Consider the following 13,650-nt stretch of genomic DNA (forward strand, 5'->3'; position numbering starts at 1 on the left):
CCCCCCCCCCCGCAGCCGGCCGAACTGCCAGCGAGCGGGACAGAGAGTTTGGAGCTTCCCTCCTCTTCGGCCTCGTAGGCGGCGAATTCCCGCCATCCTCCTCAGCCTTTCTCTTCCGAGTCTCACTACCGCCGAGCGAAGGCCAATTGCCAGCCGCTGGCAGGGGGAAACCAGCCTCACTCGGGAAGGGCGGGGAGGCCGGATCGACAGTCCCCGCCTTTCTCAACTTCTCAAACTCCCCCAGGAGGCGGGCATTCTCGACCTCCAGGCCGGGGACCCGCCCCCCGAGAGAGTCCAGCTCCTTCAGCTCCTCGCGGAACTTAGTCCGTTCTTCGGTGATGGCGGCGTTGAATGCCCTCACCTTCTCCAGCTCTGTCTTTATGGCCGCCACTTCTTTGTTGGCTTTTCTCACTTCCAGGGACGGATCCACCGATCCCCTCCGAAGATTGTTAAAGGCTCTCTCCTTCCAGCAGTCAATTACCCTCAATGCATCCCCGAGCATCCAAATGATTTTTAAGGCGATGAGGGTCCTCCCCAGGTCTTCATTCCGGGCCACCAGAGAGGCCCGGCAGATCTACTCTTCAACATCTTCGATGTAAAGAAGTTCATCCATTACCATAATTGCGGCCTCGGAGTAGATTATATTTTTCTTCTGAGATCGCATTACCCGTATGTTGTCTACCGGCGCAGAGCCGTCCCCTTCACTATCGATTTCGGAGTCTGAACACAGGTCAACCCACCCCGCGTTGGACTCCTCGCCCATAAGTAAGTCATCTTCAGCCCTCCTGAGGGCATAGTTCCTGAAACCCATCCATATCCTCGAACAGACCTCCGGGTCCTCCTTTCTCATAGCAATGAAGCATGCGTCCTCTTCGTTCTTGCCCGCAACGGCGACATAGGCCTTTATGGACTCCATTATAGAGGGGCCTGAACCCGACCACAGGGAGGTTGCTGCCTCTTTATAATCTCCATCTGAGTGCCTCTCCAGACGGCGAAACACCCAGGCGGGTCCCTTCGGAGCTGGAGCGGAACTGCCTATCTCGGAAAGTCTGGGAATGCATTCCACTCCCTTCCTTTCTACTCCAAGGCGCCCGCTACTTGCGGGAGGCCCAATAGCCGCCGATGGAAGCGCTGATGCGCAACCTTTTTCGCCAACAGCGATAGCTGTATCAGAGGGAGAACTTGACGGCAATTCCGCCCGTCGTAGGATGACGACGAAGGGGGAACCGGGACATTACCACCCCTCCCGCCGGTCCCGATGCCTCCAAAAGCGCCGGGTGATTGTTTCTTTTTCGAACCACCCATGATGAGTATTTTTGACCCGGTTCCTTTTCCGGGGGGAACCTTTTATTCGGTGGTTCCCTAGTTCATAGACCGGTGGCACCCAAACCAAACGGGCCCGGTCAGCCCGGGGGAGGGAACTTTTAGGACGGCTTCCACTCGCCCGTCTCAGGGATCCTTCCTCCGTTGAACATTTAACGGCGCCATCCCACCCCGGGGTAGAACCACTCAACCTCCAAAACCCCAGCGTCTTTTGGTCCGCGCCCGCTTACTCTTCCCGAATGGTGTTATTCACAGGCACCCAATATATCTGTTGCACGTTCCCCTATCCGTTACCTGGGGACGCGCCCGATCGCGTAGGTATAACCGTCCCGGACTTGGCAAATGGAATGCACGGGAGAGGCGTTCCCACCTTGTCGCCAGGACTCCTGTCCCCCCGACCGTGGTGGAGGTGCTAACAAGTGACTGAACACCTCGATAACCACGGCTGATGGGCCAGTTACTAGCTTTACCGTGCACCCAGCAACCAAGCTAGGCGAGAAAAGGGGATTTGGCGACATTTAAATCTCTTTCCACACAATGGGATCCGAGCCACCGGCACGTCCGCGGTACCCCTTATCGATGGGGCCACAATGTACACAGTGACAGCCGCTTTAGGGATCAGGGAGTGCGTTGCTCCGGCTTTACCAGCGTTTCCGTCGAGAATCACCAGCGCACCCCATCGTTGTCGACTATCGGCTGCCACCAAGTAAGGAGGAGAGGACACAAGTCACGCATCTCCGAAACGGGATTACGTCGGCGTTACCCCGGCGATACCATTCCCATTGGGTGTTCCCCCGGAGTACTTGAGGGTGGCATCGGAATACCACCTAACCATAATCCGGGGGCAACACAGACAGTAGAAGCCGTTTCCAGCCCCAGCACCAGCCCGGCCCCCCGATTCGCAGCACCGAAGGAGGGGACGCCAGTAGCCAAGGGCCAAATTTCCGGCCGCACGACCTTGTTCAGTACCAACTTTACAACCGGCCGGCTACGGGGGTAGACGGACCGATAAACGCCGGAACCAGTCCGTCCACCAGACTTCCAGGCGAACCCCAGCCAACGGCACCTGGCCCCCTTAGCCGGGAGTTGCGCCAAAACCGGCTTAGGGACATCACACATTGATGCCTCTCACATCATGCACACACACAGACACACACACATTCACTCCCCTTCCCACCCTTTGGCCGGAAGTTGTCCCACGCAACCCCGGCCCTGTGCCGTCGTCCTGTGAGACCGCTCCCAGGTGGTCCCCCAGGCGGAAACGCTCGCTCCCTCCCAATCCCAAGTTGTGGGTCTTAGGGGTAGGACTTTGCGGATGAGTCCTACCCCTTGTGGCTTCCAGTCCTTCCGGTAGCCTGGTCTGGGATTCCGCGATGCCCTTGGGACCTTCGCGGGACACGTCCTTGTCGAGACCGTCTTATCCTGGTAACCGCTGCCAGGGAGAGTAAATTGAACCCTTCCCAATACCAACATTGAGCAGGCGAGCGAGAGTCGCGGGTTTCCGCTCCTCTATGTGGTCGTCTTAAAGATCGGAGCCCCGGGAACGGTGCCATCTCGCTGCCCATCCCGTGCCGCTGAGCACCGTAGACTCCGCCAGCCACAACGGGGTCGCTTTACGGGCGTTGACCTCTAGCATGACATGGCATACCAGCACCGGCGTTGCCCCCGCCGTTATGCGGGACATCTGGAGTCGACTTCCCAGGCTTAAGACTGCCCCCCGCGGATAGGGCTACCGCAGTCCCCCTGCCCAGTCTCTACCGTATCGGCGTCGGAGAACAGACCCGGGAAATATGCGCACCAACAACCGACTGTTGTCCTCGGACTGGGCAGCGGCCAGCATGGACAAGAGTCCTGCTTGCTCCTAGCAATCCGCCGATAAAGAACATCCTCCCCCTCACGTGAGGAGGAGTGGTGGCCCCAGAACGGGGTGCACCCTTTGAGCGCCTCGACCTTCCAGCCCGATAACGGTCGCCCAAGTGGTGGCTGCCTCCCTCCCTCGTGGATCTATTAAGCTACGCCCGTCCCATTCCTCCCCTCCATAGGCAGACAGCTCGATATGCCCCACGACGGCCGCTTTTAGGATCAAGGAGTGCGTCGCTTCGACGTTGCCAGCGTTTCCGTCGAGTATCACTGGCGCACCCCAACGTTACCGACAATCGGGCGCCGCGAAGCATCCGGGACGATGCAACTACTTCCAAAGGGAAGGGAGCAGGGGCAGGCTTCACCCGTTTTTCCCCAGAAAGGAACCCCCATTCGCCAGCGGAATTCCTCATCGACAGGGCCCTAAAGTGCTCAGAGGCGGTCGCTTTTGCGATCTGAGGGCGCGGACCCCCGGCGTTACCGGTCTTCCTGAGAACTCGAGGATCACCTGCGCGATCCCAGTGGCCGCCACTGAACACCCGGGTTTACCCGGCTCCGAAGACTTCGATAGCCCGCGTGTGGGTCTTTCCCTCTATAAGTTCAAAAATATGCATCCCCTAATGTATCTAATTACCTCCCCGACCCCATGGCAGCAAGTTGCCCTTATCCCCAACGACCCCCTACTCCGTCCCTGGACCGCCTGGCATGACACAGAGTGCTTACCAGTGTAAGACCAGGTACGTTTCCCTTCTTGACTAACCCAACTCCCTTTAAGGCCGAGAGAAGCCGATGGCTGTACCCTTCCAGCCACCCTGAAGGAGGCGCTCTTTGTCAGCTCTTTCCACCATCTGCGGAGCCCCGCACGGGTGGTGAAGCAACCCACTTTAAAGTCCACAACTGGCGGTCCCTAGAGCGCCAAGCTCTACACGACAAGGTGGCACCTCAACTACGAAGACGACGAAAAACCTAACCTAACCTAAACTGACCTAACCTAACCTACCTAACCTACCGCTAGCAGCGCAATTAGCGTAGCGGAAGATTCTGACGTAACCTGACTAATCAGGATCGCCTCAAAATAGTAGTAACCCAGTCACATATTTCGACTGGTGTCCAAAATAGTCTAAGATGATTTCCGTCCTAACCTGACCAGTAAACCCAGTCAATAGTTAGGGCGAACCTGACGGGACATAAAGACCCGACACTATAAGAGATGATTCTTCTCTTCTAGCCAAGAAAAGTTTTTTTTTGCCAGTTTCATCAGTTACAACTTGGCGAGCGCAATCAGCGTAACGCGAACTACCATTTTGACCGGCCGGAATTATCCGTGTATTATTAAGTTTTTTTTTTACCTGTTTTATTAGCTAAAACTTGGCGAGCGCAATCGGCGTAAAGCGAATAACCATTTTAGCCTGCCGGAATTATCCGCGTATTTAATAACTGGCGATGACCAGTAAGGACCAGTAAGGCCTAGTGTAACACAAAACGTATCAATGACCAACGAATCATACACAGTTCCTACAGGTCAAAATGAGATATAGATTATAAAATAAATCCGAGACTGAAAGGGACTGGAGGTCCAATGAATATAAAAATTTATAATTTTATTCGTTTTTTAATGATCTGGTAGATCTACGTAAAATCCGACGTTAGCCCCTAATTGTCGGGCACTCCAGTGGAATCCAGACAATTTCTTAATTTTTCCAGAAAAAAAATGTTTTCTCAGTCCAGTTGATCGCTCGCCCGCCGAAAAGGAGCGAAATCGACTAATTTATTTATATTCAGGTGGCTAATTATAATATAGAGTCACTGCTGAATATTGTTATCTATCCGCCACTAAGTAAATAAGTAATAAGCAATATTTGGTTATTCGGAAAATTGTTGTGCGTCGCCATGGTAATTAACGACACAGGGATAAATTATTAATCCCGCGGACAAATAACTTTGCCGAGACAATGGACCAGATATCGTCCGTTATACGGACGACGCACATCAATTAACGCCGCCGACGTAGTGCGAAAGGCGGCCCGCCGCTTTAGATCTTTTGTTTGAAGCGTGCAATCTCGCATCAAAGGCTCACTGCCGTAAGAGCCCGCAAAATGAACTCCCCTCCAACGAGCGACTGCGCATGACCGTTCCGCCGCCGCTTCTAATGCGTGCAACGAGCGCGGCCTTGTGGCTTGTCTACCGCCGAGCTGTGCGGACGTATCGCGCGCTTATATCTACCCGCACCACAAAGACTTTGTCGCGAGTGTTTCCTCCTGGACTGTAAGGTTGCCCGAGGACGAGAATGATAGGCGGACTCTCCCCGAGGAAACTGAAAGCATCTGCCGAGCCGTTTCCAAGCCCCAGGACAGCGAGGAACTCAAGGAAGGCGTCGTTCGACGATGAGCGTCATTTGCGTTCTCCTTCCGCTTTCCCGTGCTCGTTGAGTGATTCTGCGACCGCGGAAAACTCCCGGCACCAATTTTCTTTACCGCGAGTGAGAATCTTGTTACAATTGTTAGCCGGGTAAACGGACCGATGCGCACTGCCGCGGCGACTGCGTTCTCATTGCTTATGGCGTCGTATTAATCTCTATATGTTAATCACCCCGTTCTATTTGTTGTTTTTATATTATTAGATTTACATTAATATATATTGTTATTAATCTTATCACACGAGTGATTCATTCGGTTCCTTTACAACGTGTGTGCATACAACACCAAGCGGGCGTCCAGTGGCCCGAATCAGTATTCTTCGGAAAATAGACATTAACAGAAGTTAACGTAATTACCGTACATACTGTAATTTATTATTAGAGCCTCCGACTGGTAGGCCAGTCGGCGAGTGACTTTAGAAAAACATGCGGACATTACTTTTTCACACTCGAAATTAACTGATGGGACTTGGAGAGTCCAGTCTGTCGGTCCTGGGGTTTGTTCGTTCCCTTGAAAGACGACCTGGCAATCTTTTTACTGGAGAACTGGTGAGGATGCCTGAATAATCCGTGGAAAGAGTCACGTTCAACCAGTGCACAGTAGAAATTATTTTACTAGTGCGCGACATTTGGTCACAACCTAACCTAACAAAGCGAACCTGACTCATAAAATAAAGAAAAAAGAAATCCTGTCGATCAACCTGACTCGCAATCTCGTTGTCGGAGTAATCGTAATCCCAATGAGGGTATTAACTAGTAGTAACCAGTCAGGGCCGACTTTGAGCGATCCTGACCCAGTAAGCCCAGTTGACCGAAATACTGGCCATCTCGTTTTCAGGAGAGACCTATCCGATCTCAAGTAAAAAGGAAACAGGGCTAGACCCGGCCAGGCGAAAAAGCTCCGAGGGGAACTTTACTCAGATCCTACAGACAGACCACTGGTAACAGGCCACAGGCCATCAGGCTACAGGCCAATAGGCCACAGGCCATCAGGCTACAGGCCAACAGGCCACAGGCCATCAGGCTACAGGCCAACAGGCCACTGTGGAAAACAGGAAGAAGGCCACAGGCCACTTGTGACAGGCCACAGGCCACTGGAAAACCGGCAATATGCCACAGGCCATTGGAGATTAAGTAGTAGGCCACAGGAGAATAGGCAATAGGCCACAGGCCACAGGAGAATAGGCTACAGGCCAATAGGTGAATAAGCCACAGGCCATATAGAACAGGCCACAGGTACCTATAACGACAACGGGGAACATGCCACAGGGGTCGATAGCGACCCGACAGGCCAACAGGTAAAACAAGTTACAGGCTACAAGGGCCTGTAACGGCCCAACAGGCCATTGGTAAACTGGTAATAGCCCATAGGGGTCGGTAACGACCCGATTGGTAATAGGCAATAGGTAATGGCCCAACAAGTGACAGGCGGCGCTGATAGTCCCGCCGAGGACAGGCGGCGCCACTTTACCTATAGGTCACTTCAAATAGTGAGGCGCATGCGCGACGCTCGGCGAGTACGGCGCTGATTGTCTGCGGTCAGGGTGAACAGGTAGTGCGTCTGCGCGACGACCCAAATGCTACTCTCTGATTATGCCAGACTATGCGGGCGAATCAGAGAGCTTCCCGCGAGCGGAAACCCCCCTACGAGCGAACCACCATCATGATCTACGTCGCCCTTTGCTCACGGATAGCTGTAGAGTAAGCACACTTGAGCGATGAGCTCCCGGAAGCTTTTATAGAGTTAGATCAAGGAACCGCGACGTCATCCTCTAGAGCTAGGCGACTGAGATCTTATAACTGCGAGTGCACATACTGGACAAGGGGATCCTCTAACGAGTCGGCAAGTATGACCGAACATCCATCGCGGACAAGGCCCCAGGAGACCAGGAAAGCGGCAACTGCGTCAGCACCCGCTGGCAACGGTAAGCGTCGTACAATTACCCGCCATCGTTCCCCCCGGTATATTTTGTGACCGTCGGTTTTACTCCAGTGTCCGTAATAAGTGTATTGTTTATTCTTAATATAGCCTTGCGCTCTTGTTATTCGAAACACATATTTCTTTTGTACTTTTATAACTATAATACCTATCTTTATGTTAATCTTTTATTCAATAAACCGTTTTGTTCATAACGGGTCAAGTCATCAACACTTCGTGTAGACCCTTTACACAAGCGTCCAGTTATCGAACTCTTGCCTTCGGAGACGACTTAGCCACCCGGGGAAAAAAAATCCACTTTCGGGTGATTCGGAGAGGACAGGCCGTCCTGTCTTTCCCGATCATATCGAGCATCACTGCCGGGACTTGGTTCATTCTGCCCGACAGGTTCAAGGGTTGGGCGTTCTTCTCTATAAACGCCTTGGCGTCCGTGTTAAAAGGGAGCCGATCCGGTGAAATCCTCACAGAGGGCAGGGGACAGTGTGAGGTCCATTTGAGACTCTTGCTGAAAAAGTCAGGTTCAACTTGAATTCTGCTGAAACGTCAGATTCACCTGGAACGGGAAATTTTTCTGGGGAATCAAACTTAGTGATATCTGGTCACAACCCAAGTTGTTTTAGGTTAGCTCCGTAGGTTATATGAAAACTTAAAAAAATGAAAAAAAATTTATCACTTTTCACAAGCCATGAATGAAAAAATCTTTGAAAACAAATAGAATATATCGTTATTACTCAAATATCACAAATTATACAAAAGTGAACACTCGCAATCTTTCACTGAAAAATATTTACTTTGGTTATTTGATCTTTAAGTGGTATTATTCCTGAAATTTTGTTTCTTCTTTAACATATTTTTTATAGTTTCTCGATGCATTTATTTTGCATAATTGCGTCTTCCGTGAGTTGCAAATCACGAAACGCAAAAAAATGAAGTAACAAAAGAGTGAAAGTTAAAGAAAAACAAAAATACAAAAAAAAATTCAAAAGAAATGGAAAATATTAAATAACAAAAACAACATTTCAATTCGTGAAGAATTACAAGGTCGGAAGCAAGAATGACCCATACGTTTTTATGGAAAACTGGCCGTAACTTTCGAAACAGTGGGGGTAGGATAGTGGATTGGATTCATTTGAAAGCGGGAGGAAAGGGGCGTCGATCGCCCCACCCACGATGTTAACTTCGCAACCGGTACAGAATTATGACACTTTTTCCGTTTCAAAAACGCAATTTCTAAGAATACAGCAACTCAACGGGAGGTGGGGGGAGGATGTGTGTAAGTCGTGTGGTAGCTCCTCCCAGGGGCAACAACTATTCCTCAGACACCAAACTTACCCCACCAACGGTTTACGAGATACGGGCGAGAGAAGAAAAAATGGAGGGGAGAAAACTCCCCCCTCCTTTTTCAAACTTTACTAATGTATTCCATGCCTCCCCGACCGATATCTCAAATTTCACTTCTCCGATTACCGATGACCCTAACCTTGTTTTCGTCTTACAAACGGACGCTAGTTCGGTAGGATGCCGTTTTTACGCAGAAGGCAATTGGGGTCGAGAATATTATCGCGTTTGCGATTCGCGTGATCTCCGACTCCGAAAGGAAATATTCAGTAACCAAGCAAGGATGCGGTAGTGTGGCCATCAAAAAGTTTAGGCCGTATTTAGAAGGTTACAAATTTACGGTGGTGACCGATCACAGTAGTCTACGTTGGCTCCAAAATTTGCGAAACCCCACTGGTCGATTAGCCCATTGGGCGCCCGAATTGTTGGAAAACGACTATGTGATCGAACACCGTAAGAGAGCTCTTCAACAAGTTCGAGACGCCTTGTAGCAAATTTACGAATTCGAGACGAACGCATTGATGGCTGCCGCGGCTTAATCGGAGGTTCCGCTGGGTAGCAAGGACGGGTGGTATGTTAGGCGTTCCCGAGCAGTCGAACAACATCCTAAACACTTTTTGCAATAGAGGCTAGTGATAGAGCAGCTCTAAATTAAGCGATCACGAGCTGTCGTATCAGAGTTAGTGTAGGATTTAGATAAATGGAAATTAGTATTGCGGCGGGAATTGCATATGGAAGCGCTCTTAGAAGCACACGACGATTCAAAGGCCTGATACCTCAACGTTGAGAAAAGTCATTTTAGATTGGCGATTTCGTATTTTTGGCCAAGGATGTACCGGGACGTTGCCGCGTACGTTATACAGCGTGACCCGTGTCAGAAGTCGAAGGTCAAAAATACCGCGCCGGCAGGATTAATGGGTCTGCGCGTAATAGAGCAACCGTGGTCAACCGTGGCGGTGGATGTAATCGGACCGCTGCCGAAGAGTAAGGTAGGGTTCGCCTATCTCTTCCTGTGATGCAGGATCTGTTCACTAAATGGGTGGAGTGTTGCCCCCTGAGAGTCATCACGGCTGTAAAGATTTTGGACGCGCTTGAGAATCTAGTTATTTCGTGCTGGGGTACTCTGCGATATTTTCACCGATAACGGAACGTGGTTCATTAATAAGAACTTCTCGGGTTTGCGAGAGATTACGTGATCGAACTTGTGACTACACCACCTTATCACCCCTAAGCGAATCCGGTAGAGCGAGAAAACTGGGTGCCAAAAACGATAATTGTATCATATTTGGAGCAAGATCATCAAGAATGAGACTGACATTTTAACGACTTTAGGTTCGCTTAAACGCCACATATCATTTGTCTTTGGGCATGTCGTCCGCGTTCTTCAATTTTGGTAGGGAATTATAATTGCCGCGAACGGTGTGCCACCGATGTGATGGCTTTACGGAGGTTGCCGCGCGCGAACCGGAAGAATGGATCATTAGAATGAAGCGATTAGAGTCTGTTCAACAATGGGTTTATGAGAATTTGTATACGGTTTATGAAAGACAATCACCGCTGTGTAATTTTCTTTGCCGTCAATAACTGTTTAACGAAGGAGACTTGGTCTTGCGACAACAGCACTTGCTGTCCTCGGCGGCTCAAAGTGTCGCCGCTAAATTAACGCTAAAGTTCGTTAGACCTTGCCGAATTTGAAGGGTTTGATTTTCTGTAGTATATAAAGTAGTGGGGTTAGATGATGGTAACCTAGGCAAGGTACATGATTGTAGGGTCGCACGGACTTACGAGATTCAGAGACTACGTCGCAGGACGACAAGGGCCGTGCTCGAGAGTATCTCGAGCCTAAAAATCTTGGAAACTCGGGCGCCAGACTCGGTTGCCTTCTCCATTCGCCGGTCGTACATTCGCCGTAGCATAGATGTTGGGAACTCATGTATCGGAGCTTACTCGTCATGAATAAGTAGAAGCATTACATAGAAAACTGTTTCTGGCGAGCGTGTACGTCTGAAAATAACGGATCAGCTAGAAGCAAGAACTACTGTGGGGAAAGACCCGGCTGGCGCCCAACGGATAACCCGGCGATATTCGTGTAACGATGCCGGGCAAGAGAACTGCCTGTTAAACGACGCGCGTCATCATAGCGGCTGTAACGCGGCTCAGATCCTCCGCCTAAAACTACATTTCGCGGAACAGCGCAAGCAAAAGATCGCTCTCTTTTAAATTTGTTACGAAATTTTTCGGAGTGGTTTATTTAGTTGTGTCCTTGAAGGACACAGGCTAACGAGCATTATTTCAATGTCATACCGTATGATTATTTGTAGGTTTAAGTAATTTCCTGCCTTAGAGTTTAATAGAATTAAAATGTTGTTATTTTACCGTTAACCGGTTTCTCATTTATTATCTCTTCCGGCTCTTCTCCGACATGTCAGCGGAATTGAGGAAGAACGTGTAAGAACCACGACGCTTTATCAAGCGGAATGGCGAGAGATTTGAGTCGCCATTCAAGAAATAAAACTCAGCTCGCTATGGTGGGTCCGCTGCCGCGCGAATGCGGGAGCGAAGGAGTCCCGCAACCGACGCGGATGCGAATTGCGGTGACAATACTGTGTGTAGATTATATAAACTTCTAGGGTAAATTTCTATAAATTTATTTGAAAAGTTATATTTGGGCGTTATTACATTTATTTTATCATCAGTGCTTAATAAGAGACCTTGGTAAGACAATCTTTTTACTTTAATGAAACAATAGTTTACATGAAAATTTTTCACTCCTTTCGAAAGAATTCTGAGATGTTCTTGAATAACAAATTTCATCAACGAGTACATGACTTAAACAATGTTAAGTTTACAAAATGCTTAGTTATATGTCATTTGACATTTAGTTATCTTTCTTGGCTGAGATCATTACCTGAAATGCGTAGAATACCTGCTGGCTAAAGATCTAGACTAGAGAATACAAATCTATTCGAACAGAAGATGTATAATGAGCGGACGGATGTGATGCGATTTCGGGTCTGCGCCAGATCGTGTATTTCCCCTCTACGGTAAAATATCCCACTTGAGCGTTTCCAAATAATTTTTACGACTTTTGCGATACGAGACCGAGCGTTATCATGCTCGGCTATCATAAGGCACCCAATTATTTTGATTCTGAATTCCCATGGATTTCAATCGTACGGAAACTTCTTGTTGCTTAACTTCCAATGATTCTGCAAGCTCCTCTTGCGTTTGACTCGGATGTTCATCGAGTAATGCCTCCAATTCTTTGTCGTCGAATTTTTTTGGCTGTCCAGAGCGAGGCTTGTCTTCAACGCTGAAATCACTGTTCTTGAAACCTCGAAACCATTCCCTACATAATTAATCAGTTGGAGCATTATCACCATAAACTTCTACAAGCGTGCGATGCGCTTCAACTGTACTTTTCTTCCAATTAAAACAGAAAACTAAAACCTCTCGCAAGTACTGCTTAATTAACACAAAATTTGACATATTCAACACAATAATAAACAGGGGTTTTGGATGAAACACTAAGCGATATATACTGAATATTATTGACAGATTTTTAACCTCTTTGAAACCACAGAAATCAGCTATCACTATTGAACATTCGTAACAGCCAAAGCCATCTTTTGAAAACGGACCGAACTAATTTGTACTCTCAATAGTAGCAATTACATAAAATTAAGTAAAATTAGAGGAAAATTATTTTTGCAATAATAGTTTTGTTATATTTTTATGAAAAGGTCTATGTACATATTGTTGCTTTACATGTCATGAAGATGTAACGCTCTTTTCCGATAAGAGGAAATGAAAAAAATATTTGTTTGGCAACACACTATTCGGCAGACGAGGAAAAATGCGCCAACGCACTCACAAGTTGTGACGCCATAAAACTCGAATGTTTTATGTGGATTTGATTCCATTTATCGTTTGTATTTCGTGATTTATGAAAAATTTCGACATTCAACAAGGACACTACTAACTATTCCTTTTGTTATTTGAAAAACTTTATTATGATATTCGTCAGTGACTGAGCACACTATATTAAAGCGATTTTGATTTGCCTTCTAATTTAGCTTATATCTCGCTAAAAACAGATACTAAACTTCGCAAAAAATAACGGTAATGCAGGGACTCCCTGCAATTTAAATTATATGATTTTGTTATAATTTGTTATAATTAATGATTTGTTATAATTAATAATATGTCGAGCTGTGTGAAAACGATGATGCTCGCGTAAACCGCGAGACTTTAATGGCAAGAACGTCCGTACTAAGTAAACAACGCACAAAGTCATGATATTGACAGTATCAAAATGGTTAAATTCTAACAGCATAAAGTAAATATTTGATACTGTGTGCTTTAGCAAGGCGATGTTGCTTGAGAAAATCAAAAGGCTTGTGCAAGTTAAATGTACACTTTTTATTAATATGTTGAATCCAATCAACGTCTTCAAGTCATTTCGGAAAGAGATTTTTACATTAATCGCCGGTTCATAGAATTGCACAATAGTAGGAAATGTTTCGGTAGATGAGGAAAGAGGCTCTGACTCTCACGCAAATCGCGTCTTCATAAAACTCAAACTTTTGACATATTCCCGATTCTAATTATCATTTATATTTGGGGGGAAAAAATCATTATTCAACAAGGACCTACTGTACTTTGGGCTGTTGAAACAAAATTCTTTTAATATCGTCAACATAAATCACGCTTTATAAAGGCGATTTTTATTTTACACCGTGCAATTAACAGATTAAATCAAGTAAAAAAAATA

The sequence above is a fragment of the Dinoponera quadriceps genome, unplaced genomic scaffold, assembly GCF_001313825.1.
Source record: "Dinoponera quadriceps isolate SergipeBrazil2010 unplaced genomic scaffold, ASM131382v1 scaffold962, whole genome shotgun sequence".
Classification (NCBI taxonomy): Eukaryota; Metazoa; Arthropoda; class Insecta; order Hymenoptera; family Formicidae; genus Dinoponera; species Dinoponera quadriceps.